The sequence below is a fragment of the Emydura macquarii genome, unplaced genomic scaffold (genome assembly GCF_026122565.2).
Source record: "Emydura macquarii macquarii isolate MOO-44397 ecotype Brisbane River unplaced genomic scaffold, CSIRO-AGI_Emac_v2 contig_1644, whole genome shotgun sequence".
Lineage (NCBI taxonomy): Eukaryota > Metazoa > Chordata > Testudines > Chelidae > Emydura > Emydura macquarii.
In genome coordinates, this window is record NW_027131781.1 from 20,146,741 (window position 1) to 20,168,300 (window position 21,560).

Below are 21,560 nucleotides of genomic sequence, written 5' to 3' on the forward strand. Positions count from 1 at the left end.
TTGTTCCAAAATAAGGTTGTTTTCACTTTAACCCAAGTTATTGGGCTCAATGAAGGGGATACTGGGCGAAATTTAATGATCTGGGATATACTGGATGAACTAATGGCCCCTTCTGGTGTTAAACTCTTTGAAACAAGAAAGAAGAAAAGAAGGAAAGAACACAAATTCTATTTTGGTGGAGACAGTGGCACTGGAGTATACTTCAGTGGGAGTTGGCCCAAGAAAAGGTTGAGTAACCAAACACATCAGGATTTGGCTAACAGGACTATCTGCATGAGTGATTACTGCTCCCACGAATAAGGGTCTGCAGAATCACTCCTGGGTAATGAGCCAAATCCTAACAAGCACAGAGCGATCTACAACTAACATTGATTTCAGGGTGAGCTGCAGGTGCTCAGCATATTTCAGGATGTGGGCCCCTGTATATAGCTATACAACTATGAAATTATACTCTACTGTATTTAGACCCAAATACAAACCTTTTAACGGTGAAAGGCAACTATGAAGTTTGCCGTATTTTCATATACTGAGGCTACATCATTTGCATTTATCAACCTGTTGCACAACAGCATGCTAAGCGGTTCAGTGACTCATGGATTGTCTGTCATACACTGAGGTTGTTAATGAGTTGGATCTCTTCCTTGGTCTCCCATAAAAAGGAGATTTTATAATATATATATATATATATATATATATATATATATATATTTACAGTATGGGCTGTGTTTCCTGTTTTGGAAAGTAGGCCTTTTATTTCGAGTCAATATTTTTGTTGCTAAATATATCTTACTTCGATGGTTGTTTGAAACATGAGACTGCCTCTGCACAACGAAGTGCATGTAGCATTTGCAAGGTGGACATCCTCGCAAACACAAGCCAAATCAATAACTTTAAAAAAAAAAAAATAAATAAAATAAAGGAAATAAACAAAATAAAAACAATCCATCATAACAGTTTTCTAGAATAGCACAAAAATAAGTAAGTGCACAGGCACTTTGAATTGGATATCCAAAATGGAAAATGTTAACTAGGGTGACCAGATGTCCCAATTTTATAGGGACAGTCCCGATTTTCGGGGATTTTTCTATTAGCCCCCACCTCCTGTCCCAATTTTTCACACTTGCTATCTGGTCACCCTCGTATTACCTTATGAGCAAAATCCTATTTGAAAACAGTGAACAGCAAGTAGCAAGGGGAGGACAGAGAAGCAAGGAAGTAACCTGGTATGGACATAAGGCATCCTACTTGCATAGGTCAAGATGGTTCAAGCCACGTGAGGGGAAACAAAGGATACCTCAGTGCAGCACCAGAAGGGTCAAGCTTTGCACCACTCAGGCTGTGCTGTTAACTTCCATATATGAGCAAGAGCGCTGGATAGACTGGCCCCCAACCTAATTGTTTACACTCCCTCCTTGCACGGGCAAAGAGAGTGAAGACACTCACTGCTCCCTCTTCCTCAGTTAGTGCTGTATGACACACAAGGCAGGATTTCTTCTGGATTAGTTTCTTGCTACTATTAAATTTCTGCTATGCTGATCCCCGACCACCCCAGACTATCTTAAAAAATAGGGGCGGGAAAAGTCAGCCTCTATCAAAATCTGACAAAATATATCAATGGAGTGATCCAATATCGACTGTCATCATCAGGTGACTTCTATGAAGAAAAGCTCACAAGATAGATGAGCTTGCAAAGTATTTGCCTTTTAGGGCTGAATTCTCACATGTTGTGCCACATCAACACCATCAAAGCCAAATCTCAGCCTTAGCCCTAAACTTGACTCCCTGCAGTCAAACTCCAAACCCTAGCCGAGGTCTAATACAGACTCCAGCCTAATGCTACCACTGCCTCCACAGCCCTTCGTGAAGTAAACACCAACACCATAAATCTGTAGGCAGTATTCAGTTCAGTAAGTTTAATGATTAACAATACACTGATGGGATACTAGGAATTCTGGACAGATACTGTAGGATGCCTCATGCTACCTAAAGAAATGCAGGTAGAAAACACCTCTGCATATTTATATATGAAGCGTTTGTCTCATATGCACCGCCTAACCAGAAGTAAAAATATTATAGCGTTTTGAAGGCATATTGGCATATGAGTTGCGTTTAAACAATGCAGGTGGCTATGCACAGAATTCTAATTAAGTAGAAGACTCCTTTCTTTTTACACCATAAAAGTACATGTGCAGCGGTATAAGCAAAATTTACTAAAGAATTTATATAGGCTGATTAGCATCTGGATATCAGTCAGAAGCTGGGAGTTTGACAATTAATGGTATGACAAAGCTGTTGATAGAATAATGTCTAAAGCTTAATGTCAATCACTCAGTCTGCCAGTGTGAATGCTCATCATTCCTGAAATATATCCATCTACCCTGTCATCCAAAATAGACAGAACAATGGCATCATGTCAAAGAGATGGAAGGAAATCCAAAAGAGGCTGAAGGAAACTACCATACTCATTTAATATGTTGCTAGATGACACTCAGTTAAATAGTGGCATGTAACAATGGGATTTGAGGTACCAAGATAAAATTTCACAAAATGGAGAGACAAAATATAAACAGAATCAGAAATAGCACATTCTTAAGATGCTCCCAATTAAATAATGTTTATTATTATTGTTACTACAAATGATTTATGTAGGGCCTTACAATTACACCTCCAGTATAAACAGAGAGTTGGATTCCTGTCCCAAAGATCTTACAATCTAAATCAGATAAGTCAAACAAATGGCAGCACCAGGAGAGGGAGGAGAGATTGCTTGGAGAGATGGGTTTTAAGGAGGAATTTCAAGGAGGGGAGAGAAAGCTAAAGACTGTTGCAGACATAGGGGCAGCATGACAGAATGTATGAAGCTGAGAGTAGGAAAATGGGATAAAGGGAAGGAGTCAGGAAGGAGGATTGGGAAGATCATAAAGACTAAGAATGTTCATAAGAAAAAATGAGAGCAGGGATGTGGATGAGGGTGGGATTTGTAGGGTCTTGTAGAAGTGGACAATGAGTATGAATCTGACATGTTACGAAGCAGGATACCAATGGAGAAAGATGAAGTAGTGACATAATTTAGCAAGACATCTGATATGAGCAAAAAGGAAAGAGTTCAAGATTACATAGAAAACATGGGCCGGGGAGGGAGGTAGATTATTAAGAGTACTGGAGTTGTTAGTAGAGATAAACAGAGGAGGCAGAGGAAACTGGTTTAGCTGCCTCATTATTTTGTGGACAGGTTGTCTACTCACACTGCCTCTCTACCAAATTTCTCTTTGGGCCCACTCCCATCTAGTTTTTACTCCAGCCACACCATTGAAATTCCAAAGTCACCACCACTTCCTAGCAAAGTCTCAAGCTTTTCTATTCACATCCTTCTTGGTCTATTTGCCATGTCTTTGACATGATCAGTCATTGCTGCCTCCCATTCATTTAAAGACTCTCTTTGAAGCCTTTAGATGGCTTCAAAACTCTGGGCTACAGTGGTTCTCTTCCTAGCTCTCTGACCACTCCTTCCTTGAGTCCCCTTCCACTCTCCGTTGGTGTTGTTTTCTCTCTACACCTACTCTGGGAAACCACAGTGAGTCTCAAAGCTTCAACAATGCTCTGGACTTCTCCAGTTTCCAGCTCACCTGTCTCTGGCTGTCCACTGGTACCGTCCACTTTGAACTCAGAGAGCAAAGATGTCCCAGTGGTTAGGATGTTCGCTTGGGACTCATAACACCCAGGTTAAATTGCATACTCTATAATAGACTTCCTGTCTGAGCCTGGGCAAGTTACTTCAGTTCCCTATCTGTAAAATAGGGATAATAATACTCTCCTTTCTCTCAGAGGTGCCATGAAGACAAATACATTACAGACTGTGAAGCACACGGATATAATTACTTAAGATAGAAACTGCTGCAGGTGTGCTCATACATAACCTGGATTGTGGCTGAATATTGATCATGCGATAATGAACTGTGGCTCTCCAGAGCTCTCCCACAAACAGATCTCCTGCATTCAGATACCATAAGTAGACAGTAAAGGATTCCAAATTAGGATTTCCATAAATATTTTGAATGAAGAGTAGCAGAGATTCAAATGAAGGTGTGGAAATCCACTGTGGATTTGGGTCTTGAAAAGCATCATGCCAGCATCTAAATAGCGTAGCTACCCCTAGGCCTACCCCAGAACAATGCACGTCTTGTAATATAGGAAATACACATTATGGTACTGAGATTATAACAGTGCAGTTGAAGAGAGCGCAATTTATATTAAACACAATAAACCAAAAGAAAATCAAACAGAAGCTGTTTTCAGTATGTGGACTATTACTTAAATTACATCTATATGGCACATATAATCGTTAATCGGTTTTGGTTTTTGTGCACACTGTCGTAATGGGTGGAAACTATGAAGTTCAGAGATCTAAGCATATGGAATTTTCCAGGTCACATGTTAAGACAAGTGCTGGACTCTGCTGGCTAAAGAACATTTTAAGGAAAAAATGAATTCTAACCATATGTTTTGAAATGAAACAACATGCTCATTCTAATTCAGCTGAAAACTTTAGTGACTGCTTTACAGTTAGCAAAAAAAAATGGGAAAATGATCTTGAAAGAGAATTTACTGTGGAACAGAAAATAATCACAGCACAGCAATGAGAATGCACAGTGTACATTTCTCACCCACGATGCAATAGAATATTGATTAAGTTATTTCATTTCCACTGCATTATCTATTGGTCTGGTTATCCAAGGATAAAAAGACTGACGAGAATCAAAATGAGTGGGGTTCGGTTTTCATTTTCACTATCCCAAGCCAAGGCTTCTTCCCCTTTAGAGGATCATGAAATATAATGTTATCTAGTGGCAACTGAACATCTAGTATCAAAGACTTCTGTATTTGTAGCATCTAACACTGGATACTGGCTGAACACTGTCTATGTGATAATGAAGTGTGGATCTCCAAAGCTCTCCCACAAGCAAATGTGATCATAGTATAGGTTCTGCCTAAAGAAAAATCCAACCTGAAAAAATTAAGAGAATTTCTTTTAGTAGGGCCAATTTGTGTGCAAGACAGTGTGCTGCACTTAATATGTTTGTTAGCAGGAATACGGCTGCAGTGGGCTGAACATTTAGCTTTTGGCCTAATGCAGTGGTTGCCATTAAAAAGTTGACATTTGCCTACAGTGTGATAAAATGTTTATAGCGGGGATAAAACAGCTTTTAGAAGATGATACATGTGAAGGAAGGGAAGATGCAGAAAATGGATTAAACTCAAATCCACATCTGTTGGGCAATATCCTCTTGCCCTCCAAAATTAGACTGCTTTTCTCTTTTAATGGAGAAATGCTTTTTATGCTCTTTGGGGTAGTGCTGGTTAAAAAGGTGGGGAGCTGGCACCTTGCAGCTCTCAGATTTTGTTTGGAATGTTATGTCAGTCATCACCTGCAGCAATCCTTTGATTCTGTTCTTGGAACTTTCTCACTCCTGGACTGCCTCTTCCACTTGTGCTCTCTCCTCCGTTGTGTAATATGTCTGATCGCCCCTTTCCAATAGACTATGGATGTTACAGTGAGAGCAGACTCCTTATTAAGTTTGGGGGTTTTCTCGCTACATATATATATATATATATATATATAAAATTCAGTTCTCAAAGTTTGCTCAGCATTGTCTGAAGAGATATTACAAACTTAAATGCAAACAATTGCTTGTTAAAATCAGGCACTGCTGTCATTGTCATGGAACTGACAAGGCAGTCTGTGAAATTCCATAAATGTCTTTTTAATATAAGGCTGGAGGTGCAAACTTTACCCACCAGGACCATGCTGGCCACGTCCCAAATTAATTTGCTCCTGACATGCAAAATATAAATGGAGCAGCTTGCAGCCCTCATCTTTCATACAGAGGTGCATCCTGCACAGAGGCCAGGCTCCAGTCTGCTTGGGCCAGGCTGGGACATCTTGAAATCTCTTGTCCTTTGGCCACACATGATATGAAGGGAGAGAGAATGGTAGGACTTTCCATAGATTGTGGGGCAAATTCTGACTCCACTTTTGCTGCTGTTGTTCCGCTGCACAGGGCAGGTTAGGGACATGTCACATTGGGCAACTTCACATTCTATGTACTTTACCCCACTGCTCTGGGGTTTATCTCTCTATAAGAGCCTGGAGGAAAGCTGGGAGGTGGGGGAGTGAACTCCTCTGCCCCCTTATTGATCTCTTTGGGGTATCAACTCTGATGCCAAATGATGATACTTACACATACCAACGTTAACTCTTTCATTGCTTAGTGTTTGAGTAGCTAGAATGGGTAGAGGTTGTGAACTGGTAGCTGACAGGGTAGGAAATGCAGTGGAAAGAATAGAGGAGACACACAAATACAGATAAAGGGGGAGAAAGGATGATGGGTAAGGAAACAAAAAGGAGACAATCAGCACCGCATTTCCCCCACTGAGTGGGACAGTAAGATACTGAACAAATTATACAGATTGATAAACTCTTTGGGGCAGCAGCAGTGCTTTTGTTCTGTGTTTGTACAGCACCTAGCACACAGGGATGGTGTCTGTGAATGGGGCTGCTAGGCACTAACGTAATAGGAAGAACAATAATTGAACAGGTAGCTACTAGAGACAAGCTCTATTTACCCTTTGTGCAAGTCCCCCAATTCAGCTGTGATCGGAGGGGAGTGGGAAGCCCTAGAGCAATCAATTCCTCTCAACCTTTCCAGACTACTGTACTACCCCTTTCAGGAGTCTGATTTGTCTTGCGTACCCCTAAGTTTCACCTCATTTAAAAACTAGGTGCTTACAAATCAGATATAAAATTACACAAGTGCCACAGCACACTATTACTGAAGAACTGCTCACTTTCTCATTTTTACCATATACTTATACAATAAATCAATTGGAATACAAATATTGTACTTACATTTCAGCGCATAGTATACAGAGCAGTATAAACAAGTCATCATTGGCATGAAATGTTAGTTTGGACTGACTTCGCTAGTGCTTTTTATGTAGCCTGTTGTAACAGGAGCCAAACATTTAGCTGAGTTGATGTATCCCCCCAAGACCTGTGTACCCCAGGGGTACAACCGCCTACCTCTGGCTGAGAACCACTGCCCTAGGGGTACCCAGCAGCCCTTAGGCCAAACCCAGAGCCATGCAAGAGAGCCCGGTGCACTCAGCCAGGGCCGGCCAGCCAGCAAAAGCCACAGACCCCAAAGCAAACGGCCCCAAGCTCTGGGTTTAGGGGCTGGGCCAGGGCCCGGGCCCAAGCTCCCAGCACCCCCGACCAAGCGCAGGCTGCGAACGCTGGGGGCAGCTGGTGATTAGATCAATCCCACTAACAAGTTTAGGGAGAACGTCGCTGTTCCTCCCCTTCCCGCCCCCCCGGGGGGCCCGCCTGCCTCGCGCCGCCCGCGCAGCCAATGGCACGGAGCGAGGCGGCTGCATGTGGCGGCGCTGCCCCGGCGCCCGGGCTGGGAGGAGACAGGAGCCGAGCGGCTCGCGCTTCCTCGCTCACTCCGCTCTCCGCCGCTCCGGGCAGCGCAGCCCTTCTCCGCGCGGCGGCGGCGGCGGCAGCGAACTCCGGGTTGCATAGGGCGCTCCTGCACCATGGACTCGGACTCCGCGGAGCTGAGCGAAGGGGAGCTGCTCGCGCCGGCAGGTAAGGAGGGCGGCTGCCGGCGGGCTCGAGCTCCTGGCGGCGATGGGGGCGGGGGTGGATCCTGTCACTTCACCCTGGTGTTTCACAGCAGCTTCCAGGGCGGGACAGAGCTCCGGGTACTTGGAGCAGGGATGGCCTTTGCGCGCGGGCGGGGGGGCTTTAAAGGTCCCTGTGTGTGCAGTGGGAGGTGCCGCGGGTCCCGGAGCAATCTCCCTGGGTGCAGGCTGGGGTAGTCCCCATGCCCCCCACGAAGTTTCTCTCCAGAGACGGGACTGCTACGAACCCTCAGGCTGGACCAAAGAACCTCATAAGGTCATCAAGGCCGGCTCCCGGCAGGACCAAGTAAACTTAGACCATCCCCGAAAGGTGTTTGTCCAGCCAGCTCTTAAAAACCGCCAGGACTGGGCTTCCACAGCCCCCCTTGGTAACTTGTTCCACACCTTAACTCCTCCTGCAGAATTAGGAAGTTTTTCCCAATATCTCACCGATATCTCCTGTGCTTCGGATAAAACCCATTCATTCTTGTTCTGGTTGCAGTGGAGAACAATTGGTCACTGTCCTCTTTATGGCAGCTTTGAAGACCTATCAGGTTCTTCTTCAGTCTTCTTTTTTTAAGACTAAACATGCCCAGGTTTTTTAACCTTTCGGCATAGTTTTCTAAAACTTCTATCCCTTTCGTTGCTGTTCTCTGCACTCCCTCCAATTTGTCCACGGCTTTCCTAATTGGAATTGGACACAGTACTCCAGCTGAGGCCTGAGTGCTGACAAGAGCAAGACAATTACCTCCCATGTCTTACATATGACAGTCTCATTAATACAACCCGTATTAGCTTTTTTCACAACTGCATCACATTGACAACTCCTATTCAATTTGTGATCCAATACTGGATCCTTTCAAGCACTGCTAATACCTAGCCAACTATTGTCCATTTAGTAGTTACACATTTGATTTTTCTTCCTTAGTGAAATACTTTACACTTGTCTTTATTCATAAGTCTCCCCACCCACCTCCCACTGGTGCAGCAGCAATGGGTTAGCAGGATTCAACAGCAGATGAATTCTTCCAAAACCAGAGAAATCTCCACAGCTGCCTCTTACACTTTTCCATTTCACTGCCACTTCAGAGACAGCAAAAGCGATAACTCCCCCTTTAGTTGCCTGAAGAAATAAGACACTAGAGTACAAGGCATTCAGCCAAATTCTGATCTCTGTTACACCCATTCATCTGAAGTCAAGCAGCTTGTTCTGGTGTAACAGTGTAATTTAGCCTAGGGGGTTAAATTCACCCATGGTGTGACACCCACTGACTTTAGCAGCGTGGAGTGCCTGGATGAATCTGGTCCAGCGGCTGCAAATATATTCAGCAGGTGCAAAATGTTTTCTTTTTATCCAGAACTACAAGTATTTGACCAAATATTTAGAAGGGAAGACTTTCCCCCTCAAGCCCAGACATGCAACATGCTCAGGCTTTTATTTTTAGAGTGTCTTAACTTGTATCTATCACAAAAACATAAAACAGCTGCTTTCTGGTGGCCAGAGCTTGCATAGCTTTAGGTAAGACTGAAAACAACTGATGGAAAAACACTTTCCTCTGCCATTCCCGACTGATACACATTCCTAAGTAGAGAGCAAAATAAATGCGTAATCATTGACATGTCCAGTAATTAAAAGATGCACAGCACAGGACGTGAATAAAGACAGTTCCCTGTAATGCTAAATTTTACAGTAGATTCTACTGCCAACACGTTGTCTTCCACTTTCAGTCCAAAGGAAAGAGTTATACAATAGGAAGGAGGTCCTCCACCCCCATACATATTTTCAGGTTTTCATTTTTCATATACTCACTAGTTGGTATAAACCCTGGCATCAGCAAAGCTGTCTGCTGTAGTGTCTCACAATGAAAGACTTTCTAACATATGATAGCTAGGGTGACCAGATGTCCTGATTTTATAGAGACAGTCCTGATATTTGGAGCTTTTTTCCTTACATAGGTGCCTATTACCACCACCACCCAATCCCCTGTCCCGATTTTTCACACTTGTTATCTGGTCACCCTAATGACAGCAGATATATGATTTCTGAACCTAGTCACAGAAGGGCCTGATTCAGCCGACTTACATTGGTGTAAATCAGAAGTAACTCCTTTGAGTCAACGTAGTTAAATACCAACAAAAATATGTAAGCGAGATCAGAACCATGCCCGTAATGTTTATTATTGTCTGACTTATTTTGTGATTAGAGTAGACAGAAATGGAAAATATCTATTGGAAGCATTGCAAACCCTTTGAGAAAGCCTTTCTACAGTAAATGACATTCACAATCCAAATGCCCTTTTTATTCCCAAACCCCTTCCAATCACCGTCCCACCTCCAGAAATAAGGTAGCCCAAGCAGGGTTCCAATTCCAAAAGTGCCAGTGACTCCATGAAGTCCATTAGAGACTTTGCTATTGATTTTACATGGAAGACACTCGGATACTATGGCTATGGGTGACAGCATAGTTCTAGGATGATAGGAGTCTTCTGTTTGTTTCCCAACAGTATAGGCTTGTTCCTTGTAGATTTTTTTTTTTTTTTTTTTTTACATTTGTCCAGTCTAGTTTTACGATGAGGTAGATCTCCAAGTGATGTCCCGTTGCATATTTTATAATTTAATATTTTATAAGGTAATAAGAGAGACATCCAGTTGTACAGCTCCCCTTGCCTCCTGCATAAGGGAGTGCCCTGACCTGTGTTTTAAGTTCAGGCTGATGTGCCACTAAAATGTATAGTTTCTCCTAAATGATCATATCTTACTCACTGTTTTGAGTTACAAAGGAAAGTCAGCATTACAAACAAGAGGCTTTAAGACAGCTCCTACCACCAATGTGTGGAGATTGAGTTTATTTAAAAAAAAAATAAAAAATTAGAGATTACCCTAAACACTCTTCTTCTCTCAGCCTGCTAATTTCCAGCAGTTGATGCTGAGCACTGTATTAAACCTCCCTTTCATCAGTGTTGTCTTTCTTCCTTGTACAAAACAATAAAAAAAAAATCTGGTATTAAACTGGTAGTGTATAATTCTTCAAAAGAAAAGTGCTATAATGATTACCTCCCCCATCTCCTGTCTAAAAGGAATTGTTTTACTAGCTGTTTCTTATTTGCTTGGATCCACATATGCTCCTCTGAGAAAGCACGGTGTTGTTGGGTTTTTTGGTCTTTTTCGCCTACTATTCCATATGTACAGTGCAGTATATATGTGTATGTGGGTGTTCGATAGTCATACTGTCAGTCACTACGGCAGGCACAGAAATCTAGGGATTCTATTCCGTGTTTCACAGCCAGAAGCTCATGGAAGGAATTCTTAGGGCAGCACTCCATGGCAGTGGCCGGAGATACCGTGCCTGCTGAGTACAGGGGCAGAATGCCTCCAGGATAGCCAGGAGATGGACACTTAGGGTGAAGTCCTGGCTCTACTGAAGTCAATGAGAGTCTTGCCCTTGGCTTCAGTGAGACCAGGTTTTCACTCTCGGCAGTGGCACATACACCTTTTAGAAGTTCAGTAGGCACTCCTTTCAGCACCAGTCCTAGCCCTAGCTGCTGTGTAGGGCAGCAGGGCCGTGGCCACTCATGGACACTTAAATTGTAATTGCTTTGGGCAGGGACTGTCTTTTTATTGTGTTTGTACGGTGCCTAGCACAGGGTGTCCTGGTCCATCACTAGGGCCCTGAAGTGCTTCTGCAATACAAATACAAACCACCACCCCTTCAAGGATTGAAATACCTCTCAGCAGTGCTACTCTGGCCCGCCACCTTGCATTCAGGAAATGAACCTTAGCATTCTGGCAGCCCCCTTGCCCACATGCTGAAGGGATAGAAGAGTTCCTCGTGCATCTTCGCTGGCCCAGCTGGAGTCTAACCTCTGCATTCCAGGAGTCTTGTGTCCTTCAATAGTTCATTAAAGCTGAGTCTTCAAGAGACGCAGTAGTACTTTTTTCAATGTTTATGAATATACTGTGTCGTGATGGTAACTTTGTAGTTGTATGTTGTACACAAAAAGCTTCTTGTATGCAGAAGTGTGGGATAAATGTTAGTTGTACTTGAAAAACCATCATCTCCAAACTAAATATCCAGCCATCCCAGATGTGGCATCCATCACAGCCTCTGTGTCATCACTCCCTGCTTTGTATTCAAGCTAACTCTTTTAAGATAATATATTTGACTTTAGGGGCTGGAAAGACTTCTCCCCTTTAGAAGTAGTAGACAGGTCTTCTTTCTTTTCAGAACACACATTGTGTAACACAGTTTATTAAGGGGAAGAAAGTTACACATCTTGACTACATCCCAAATTTCAAAGCAGTACATACCCTCTCCAGCTTCGTGATTTTTATTAAAGCCTAGTCATGCCTACTCCATAAAATGTAATTGGTGATCATCCTGTGGAACCTTTTTTTTCCCCAAAATTGAGCAAGTAATACTTAAATATAACATAGTCGTAGCATAAGAGTGACCAACATCTAGGGATTATTTTATAAAAAGTCATTTTCAGGAGGAGAACCAATTTTTTTTTTAATTTCATACTGAAAAGATGCTGAAGAAATGAGGACAAGTTACCAATGGAGGCCCTGATCCTGCAAAGACTTAATTTTAAGCATGTATGTAGTGCCGTTGAAGACAGTGGGCCTAATAAATCTTCATAGATTTTAAAGACAGTGTGATAATCTAGTCTGTTTTTATGCTTAACACAGGCCATAGAATTTCAAGTTGCCTCCACTAGTCCTAGTATCTCTCTGCTGTTATAGAGTGAGTGACAGAAAGAGAGAAGGGCAGAGCCTTATTTGGTATGCATTGGCTGGCTACAATGGGGCTACCTCACTTTATACCAAGGGAGGATCTTATACCATATTGGTATTAATCTTATTGCAAATTCCTAGTTTAGAATACAGATTAGTACATTTTTGCAGAGAAGGACTGCATTTATATTTGATCATATGAGGACAAAGGGCTAAATTACCTATATCTCTGATAAGGCACTGTAAGGTTTCAATCCCCCATCAAAAGAAAGTTTATCCTATCACAAGCCTGATTTTGGAGCCCTTTCTAAGGCCAACCTCCCCCAGTAATCAATGGGAAATTGACCCAGGAAGGACTGCAGCTAGGGCCCCATGCAGAGTTCTCAACTGGTAATGGGGTTTCATAGAACATTAACACTTCACAACCTAGGATTTTGAATGCTGCCAGTGGCCATAGCAAATGTACACCATGGGCAAAATTCCTGACCCTGTTGAAGTAAGCAGGAGTTCTGCTATTGACTTCAATGGATTAGGATTTTGCCATATCACTTCTGGCACAAAAGTTTAATGCACATTAAAATTGATAAATTATCTAAACTCTACCATGGGAAAGAAATATGTACTTAGTAAACCATCTCAGATTTAAAAGTGATTCATTACTGTAAACAGGACTCAAGACATGCATTATTTATCTGGAGTTGTCCATTTACATTATTTAATTTAGACTGATTAGCAAATCATTGTCTGCAAATCATTTGTGATGTTATATGATCTGCATACACATTTGTGTGTGAGCAATAAAAGTCCGTTTTGTATTTTACATTTATAAGTAGAGTCAAAAACCATTCTAGAGCCAAGATACGTTTTGTAAACATAAACTTATTTAGAAACAGAAAAGTAGTGTTATAAATAGCAATATTAAATTACCAGGGGGCAAAGTTCTTCAAGATAGGAATTATGGAGGTTACGCAGTATTGAAACTGCATCTGCAATATTTGCAACTACTTTTTGGAATGGCATAGTGATCAGCTGTGGAATTTATGTGGAAATAACAAAGCCTGCGCTTTATCAGGGTGAATACCTGGGATTTTTATATTTTATCAGTCTTTTTTTTGCCTTTGTGTAACAAAGATCTGAATCAGCAAACTGGGAACAGCAATAGGGTCTGGTCAGGAAGAGTCTGGTAGAACATTTACACAACAAACAAACAGAATTCATAAACACAGGGGAAAAATGATGTTACATAAAAGCCACTATGCACTGCTTAAGGGCTGCACTCACCCACAGCATACCCAGCTACATGGATAATGGCTAAGGGCTCTGTTCTCCCCTCTGCTGGAAGGCACGGAAGGGTTAGCAGAAGTGGATGAAAACTGACCGAGGCATGGGGGTAAAGCGGAGTCAATGCAACACAGTCCTGCCTTTCCGTGGAAGACCTTGTGTGACAGAGGGTTGAGGAGGATATAGTGTAAGCAGGGGAAAAGCCGGGGAGGGAGCAGCTGTTTCTCATGAGGTGCAGATGTGGGATCCTGGGACAAGACTGCCAGGAAACTGCAAAGACTTCATTTCAAGCATGTGAATAATCCCCTTGAAGTCAGAGGGCCTAGTCTTCATAGATTTTTAAAGCCACTGTGATAATCTAGTTCATCCTTCTGCATAGCATAAGCCATTGAATTTCAAGTAGCGCAGAGGAGAGGGCCCTCCCTGGACATGGGTTAGGATCTACAAAATGATGCCCTATTTACCTGATTAATCCTTGGAATCTACAGTGTTTGCAGGCCACAACTCTTTCCCTATCCAAGTGGTCACTAATCCCTACCTAGTGGGAATTCCAAGTTCTAAATCACGGAGTTTGGTTGGTTTCCCTGAGGGAGAGCCAGTCAGACCTCAAATGTGCTGGTACTGTACCTTAGCAATTGCTGCATCACATGACCTCTATCACTTCTCTGTTAAATGGCTTAGCCCACAGTCTTGATTCTTCAGTTTCATGCTGCCATGGTCTCCCATGCACAGCAACACAGATTATGTGCTACCAGTGATACTATCTCTCATAACTGATAATGAAGTCCTTCCTCACTGCACAGTAACTGCGTTATTCTTCCTTCCCTTGCATCAAGAACATAGGGGGAGCTGATTTCAATCACTTGACTCCTGCTGCAGCACTTAAAGGTTCGATGACGTTTCATGTAACAACACAAATGCCCTACAGTTCCAAGTGGACAGAGTTTTCTCCACCTCTTTCATGTGTTGCATTACAGCTATTCAACAACCACTGTGTTAAACTTCAGAGGTGAATGTTTATTCCATGCAGGGTTGTGTGAGGTTTAGTTATTGTCTGTATAACACTGAGCTTCTCTGTTGGAATTTCCAGTAGAAGTGAAAATTATTTAGAGTGCTTCTGTTTTGGGGGTTTATGAATATTACATGTTAGGGCTTAGTTTTAGCAATTTGAGTTTTATATAGATGTTCAAAAACTCTTGGTTTTACAGGTTTTTCTTTGTATATACTATGAGTAATATATATGATATACATTACTCATTTCAGCAGTATATACTATAATGAGTAATTTCTTTGCAATGTTCTCTAGTGCACTTTAATGTAGTGCTATTAGAAACACTACTATATTAAAGTGCACTAGGGAACCTTTAGAGACACACCAGCAGGTCTACACAGACCAAATTAATGCACAACACTTTAGTGTACTTTAGAAATCACACCCCTGTAGTTCACATTGCCGTTCTGTATAGACAAGCTGTTAGATACAAGTAACCATTTCTGGTGTTTTCCCACACTTATTGGATAAACATAAATTTTATTTGTTTTGTATTGGGGATATTTTATAGGTTAAACCTAAAGTCAGAAGCTCTACTTATATTATACTTATCCATTATACTCTGCTAAAGAAGGACCCAAGTAAAATCCCCAGATCCAAACTTATATCTAAGGATATGATTTTGTCATGGAGGTCACGGATTCCGTGATTTTCTGGAACCTCCATGACATCTTCTGGGGCAGGGCTGGTCTGGCAGCCGGGTCAGCCCTGGGCCAGCCGGCACAGCAGCAGGGCTGGAGCAGCGGCAAATCCTGGTCGTGCTCTGTTTGTCCCGCCTCCTCCAGGTCATTTTTAGTAAAAGTCAAAAATTGGTTGTGGACTTCAGTGAATTTTATTGCCGCAATCTCTCTCTCACTTTTACTAAAAATACATGTGACAGAATCTTAATCTTACCTTATATCCAAACACTCCAGCAAATTTGAGGATTTGAAATCTGGATCCAAATCCAAAGTTTCCTCACTTTTGGAGGAGGAATTAGCCCATTGTAGAGATAATTCTGAACTGCAAATTTAACTCCTAACCCCAATCCAGATTTTGGCTCTGTCCTATCTCTGTAAACTGCTGCTACATCTATTGACTGAACAGAAGGCTGTCTTTCTGGCTATTGCCTCAAGCAACCTATTCTTGCCCAGGGGAAGTTCCCTTTGCTCTCTTTAGTTTAATACGTATGGGATACTTTTGAAACAAAAAAAACCAAAACAGAGTACCAAGGGCTACTGATTGCCCCAGGCCGATCAAAGAACCTTCTTCATGAAACATGTTCAAGACTTATTTTAATTTGTGTTCACAAAAACTCCCATCCAAGCTCCCCAAAGTTTAACTTAAGTTTAACTCAGAAGTGTATTAAAAGCTATTCTCTCCACTTCCTTTCCAGATAATATTGCGCTTACTACTACAGCATATGGTTTACAGAGGCAAATTACTGTGAATACAGATCAAACACACGCATGTCTTTTTATGCTTTTCCCCATGAAATAATTCTATTTGTTTGATAGCTATCTTTCCTTTCATGTGATTTGGCCAAGAAAACCATGACATTTGCCTACTGTTAAAGTAAATAATGCAGTGTTACATTTTTCATTTTAACCCTGAATATTTATATTTACATTTGTAACTTCATGGGAGTTAAGTTCTTGACGAGCCCACTAGGCACCTATCTACATCGAAAGGTGCCTAAATACCTTTTAAAATATGGCCATTAGTTCTTGGGCTAATAGCTGTTAGTTACGCTTTTCATACTCCGGATTGTGACCAAAAAGGAGACTTTGACATGCCTTCCCCCAATACCTAGACCTTATATCTGTCAAAAAGTGATTATGATCCAGTATATCTAATCTACATAGGAGTATACATTTTGTCCATTTTTCTCCCCTTAATATGTACTTGTTTTTAAGAATATCTTGCTATATCAGTTATTACAGCTTAATTTCAGGTATTATACTTTTAAGGAATTTGGCACCATCAGGAAAGACATGGCTGAGATTTCTCTTACTGGACCACTAAAATGAGATCAGTCTATTTATTCAAGTGCAATTGCCACTAACATTCCTTCTCAGAGCACAGATCTTACAGAGATTACACTGAGCAAATGGAAAGCCAGGAACAAAACAGATTCATAAGAGAGATGAATGCCGATACCCACCAAAATTCCATGATTCTGCTATTAAATTTTGGATTAAGTTAGGTGCCTGAAGGTTGAGAGCAGCTCCAGCAGTCAGTTGTTGATTTTCCGGTATTCAGTTATCCTCCAGACCAGTATGCTTTCTGTGATTTTGACAGCTGATCTCCAAAGTGGGGGTTAGGTTTCTTTTTTTAACTATATCAAATAGTTAATTTCTGCAAGCTTTAAAAGAAAATTGCACTGATATTGGTTTGTGCAAGTGATTTAAAGTTCAGTTATAGAAGTGTGACCTCTCAAAGTAAAAGACCAGATTGGGGCCTTAGGTACCAGTGTCCCTTTAGGACGATGCTGCAGATAACACCATAGCATGGCAGTGTCTGGAAACATTCTGCCTGCAGAGAATAGGGGCAAGTCAAATTCTGTATGGGGAAAAACATGAGGGGTGTCCCCCCCCATTAAAAAAGAATAGCGTGTGCTCCTCCCACCTTCATCTTAGGATGCCAGAAGGGAGAGCCTGACGAGTGCCATGATGATGGTGAGTCTCTTGCACTGTGAAGTGTGAGCACCAAAATTTTGGCTACGCCTTTTCTCCTTTAACTCCTTCCATTAATCACCTATGTAGGAGCAACTGGAAAGCTCCTTTGTTACACCTCCACCTTTCAGCTCTCCAAAGTCCACACTTCTCACTTTCTGCCTTACTAACATCAGGGTCATCTCTCATCTTGATTATTTTAACTTTCCCCTCTTTGGCGTCACTGCCTCTCACTGCAGTCCAATATGTTGCTACTAAAACCATCTTTTACTGCTGCTCTGTCCCTGTCTCACCTTTCCTTCTCAGAATTCTCCCATTGACAAGCCACCTCTTCCCACATAAAACTAAAGCTCCTCATTTTTGCTTCTCAGGCCCTGCATAAATTTACTACCCCCCTTCACATCTGTGTCATTTCCCCCACATATTTAATTCTCCCTGCATTCTTCCCACTCCTCTTTCTCTTCTTTGTTTCTCTCTTCTCATTCTTGGCTTCATCCTTCTGCCATTGAGACAGAGGGATTGGGTCTGTCAATAATTTATATTTCATGGCAATAGAAAATTGTTAAGAGAAAAAAGTCATACTTCCTTTGTAGTCAGCAGAGATAGAAATTGGATGCTCTCAACAGGAGGACACCATCTCACCCCTACAGCAAAGAACAATGCACTTAATAAGCAAGGATGTGTAAAGAAGAGAGATCAAGAGGGATTTTGAAATTCTGGATTTGGAGATGGGTAGGTGGGGGAACCTGCCAGAGAATGAGACACCTCAGCAAACAAAGTGTGAGGAAACATGAGTGTAACTTAACCTTAATATGATATTGGCTACTAAACATGGGCTTCAGCAGAAGATCAAGTGAGGGAGAGATATCTATCTGGCTCTGGACACAGCAGCATGAGGCTGTCAGACTGACCAAGGGAGATCAGAGAAGAAAATTGCTTTCTAGTGATGTAGATTTTCTTTTCTCTGTAAAGAAGCTAAGGGTTGCCTGCCTCTCCGGGCTTTGGCAGAGTATTCATATAAATTACATTATGCAGGTAGTTTGAGTAACATTCTCTTTCCATTTTTAATAAACCTTTTAAAAAGTTTCCATGTGTGGCATTTCACATAAACTGGCCACAAAGAGAGCAAAGTCCTTCAACCTCTGAGAAGAAGGAGCGAAAGCAAGAGGTGTCTGGAGCCTAAACCCCTACTCGGTCTCTAGCCAAAGGACATCCTCTTCCAGTGAAGGGTGTTGCAGAGATCTAGTGCATGCATACTTAAGAGTAGACATCTAGGGACCTAAAAGGAGATGGGAGTTGGTGCATATAATGCCATCCTGGTCGTTGGGATTGAACCAGATACCTCTGAAGCTTAGTGTATGAGCTTCTACTACATGAGCTAAAAGATAGTGGCTGTAGCAAACTCATCAACCTCTAGCTGGGCTAGATGCCACTAGAGCAGTGGTTCTCAACCTGCAACCCACAGGCACTTGCAGCCCAATCAGCACACAGCTGTGGTCCATGTGACTTCCTCAGGGCCATACAGGTAGTATTGGATGCGGCCCACAATGGTAAACAGGTTGAGAACCACTGCCCTAGGGGAAACAGAGCATCACACCAAGCAGGCAGGGGTTACATGAACAAAAGTCAGTTGTGACCTCTGCCCTGTCCTCATCCAAGAGCTCCCTCCCTGCCTCCAGATGCCCTCTTAAACCCATTTCTTCTGGAAATTCCCCTCCTCCTCTCTTCTCTTGCTGTCTTGTATGATTTGGTCTTGCCTGAACGAGATGATAAACTTGGATTCAGGGAACATGTATCCTGCACACTCTGTGAAGTTCTATGTACATTAACTAGTAAGTAATAATAATAATAGTCGCTCTCTTAGGTGGAGTGCAGTTTGCTTTGCACGGCTCACCAAGGCACAAATTCCCTTAGCACAGTCCTAGAGAGGTAGAAATGATTTATAGCGGGTGGACTTCTCTTAATACCGTCATTCCATCTTCTTACTTTATCAGAACTAAATGGAGTTGGATTTTCTTGCAATTACCATAAATCAGCAGTGAGGAGGTGGAAAGGCACAACAAAAACACCTCGGCTGGCTGCACACTGAAATACAGACCTGCAGAATAACCGTATGAGGCAACCGCAACTGTACAAAGTTTATTGATTGTAGCCCGGCATATGCTGGATCCTGAGACGGCATTTCTATAAAAATGGTTACGTTTTTCCTGTAGCCACAGTTGAAGGAAATTCATATCCGATCTGTGCCATTGTAACAAACTGGAAATTGTGGAATAATTTATTTGTCATACTTCTGAGAAAGAGACGGAAGAGGTGGTTTTGCTTCTTACTGGTGAATAGAATTTAGGACAACCGATTGCTATAGTTATTCAGATCACCCCTGGCAACAATGAAGCAAATTCTCTCTGCTGTACTGACCATATGGTTATGAAAAGAGATTAAAAAATTGCTTGAGAATACCCCTCCCCCCCCCCACCATACTATAAAAACTCCAGGGCCCAGCAGTGGGGAGGTGGGGGTGGCGGGGGAGAAGGTGGCCTAAGGGTTCCTGGCTGTGTGGGGCTCAGAGCTCCAGACTTCAGCCACCAGGTGGGGAACATTGAGGCTTGAGGCTTGCTGCAGCTTTGTTCCCAGTTTCAGCCCGAGGGGGGCCGCAGGGGCTCAGGGCTCCCCGGGGCTCTGTTCCCAGCTTCAGCCCCGCAGGGGCCACGGACCCCTGGTTGAGAACTGCTGTGTACAGCATTCTAATAAAAGATTTGTCCGAGTTTCAACCATAACCTTTTTGAAGGGATTACAGTTAATCTGCTTGAATTTAGTTGGGCTGAACTTGACGTATAAGATTTTAAAGCAGAAAACATCTTTATATTACAGAAAGTGACTGAAATTGATTCAGCTGCTTTTTTAAGGACTAAATCATATTTTGTCCACTTAATCAGGTGTTTTTATAATCTTTTCAAGAAGCTTTGATTATGAAGTTGAATGTTGCAGGCTTCCAGACTAATGCAGAGTGAACATTTTTAAAATGGTATTAAAGTCTGTAAGCATAGAAGGAGACGTGTTCCAGGAAAGGAGCTGATTTTATAAGAGTACATAACCACGTAACTTAACATGAGAGAGACAACAAGTTACAGAATATGAACTATTAGCTTGTCGGCGCATGTATGTTATTCCATTAATAGCTGCTTCTCATTACCTTTAACGGGAGACATATATGCACACCAACAGAACAGATCTTTCAACTCATTTTACGTATTTCTAACAAATCTGAAAGTCTAAATTAAAAATTGCTGGGGCAGATTATGTCCTGTAGCTCCTGAGAGGTACGGTCCTGGGACAAAGGGGAAAAGGCAGCCGCAAACCATCTTTGTGCCATCTGGATTCTGGGCTGCTGTCAGGGCCAGAACAGCTCCTGGCATAAATTTGAGCAATCCCCTGGCCTGCCTCCCCACAACTACCTATGGGCAGCATCCCAGCCCAGAAAACCCGTTACAGCATTGAGCCTGCAGCCAGGGACAGAATAGGTTACATATATCAACCCTATGCTGCTCCTGTGCTGGGGGAATTCTCCCTAACCCTTTGCAGCTCCTGAAACAACATATATGCACTTGGGTGGGAGTCAGAATAGACTCCACTGGCTTTACTAACATGTTTTCAGTATTTATAGATGAATGGGAAACCCACTTGGACCCATGCATGCACACACACCTGGTCCATGCAAAAACCAAAGCTGGTGTTAATGCAGCTTTCACTTTGAAATCCAGATCTCAAAAGGTAAAAAGCAGGATTTTGCAATAAAACTGAGAAGTCACGCACCAAAAAGTCAAGAATTCTAGAGCTGAATCTGAAAGTTATTTCCCATCACCTCCTTCTGCTTACGGCATAAGATATGCAATAAAAAGGAATCTCATTATGGGAGAATATTCTCCTATGCACAAACGGGAGTCAAACACCATGCGCTGCATGGGCTGTAAGTCTAATCTAACCGGTTCAGGGAGGACCACCCAGAGAAATGACACGACTCTCAGGGCTACAGATTGTAGACCACTCAGCCCTGCCAATGTAGCAGGGGGAAGTTGATAGGTACAGAAAAGGGGCATACTATGATATGCTGATCCTGAGTCAATATGAGAGCGCACAGCCTCAGGCTGCTTTAGGGG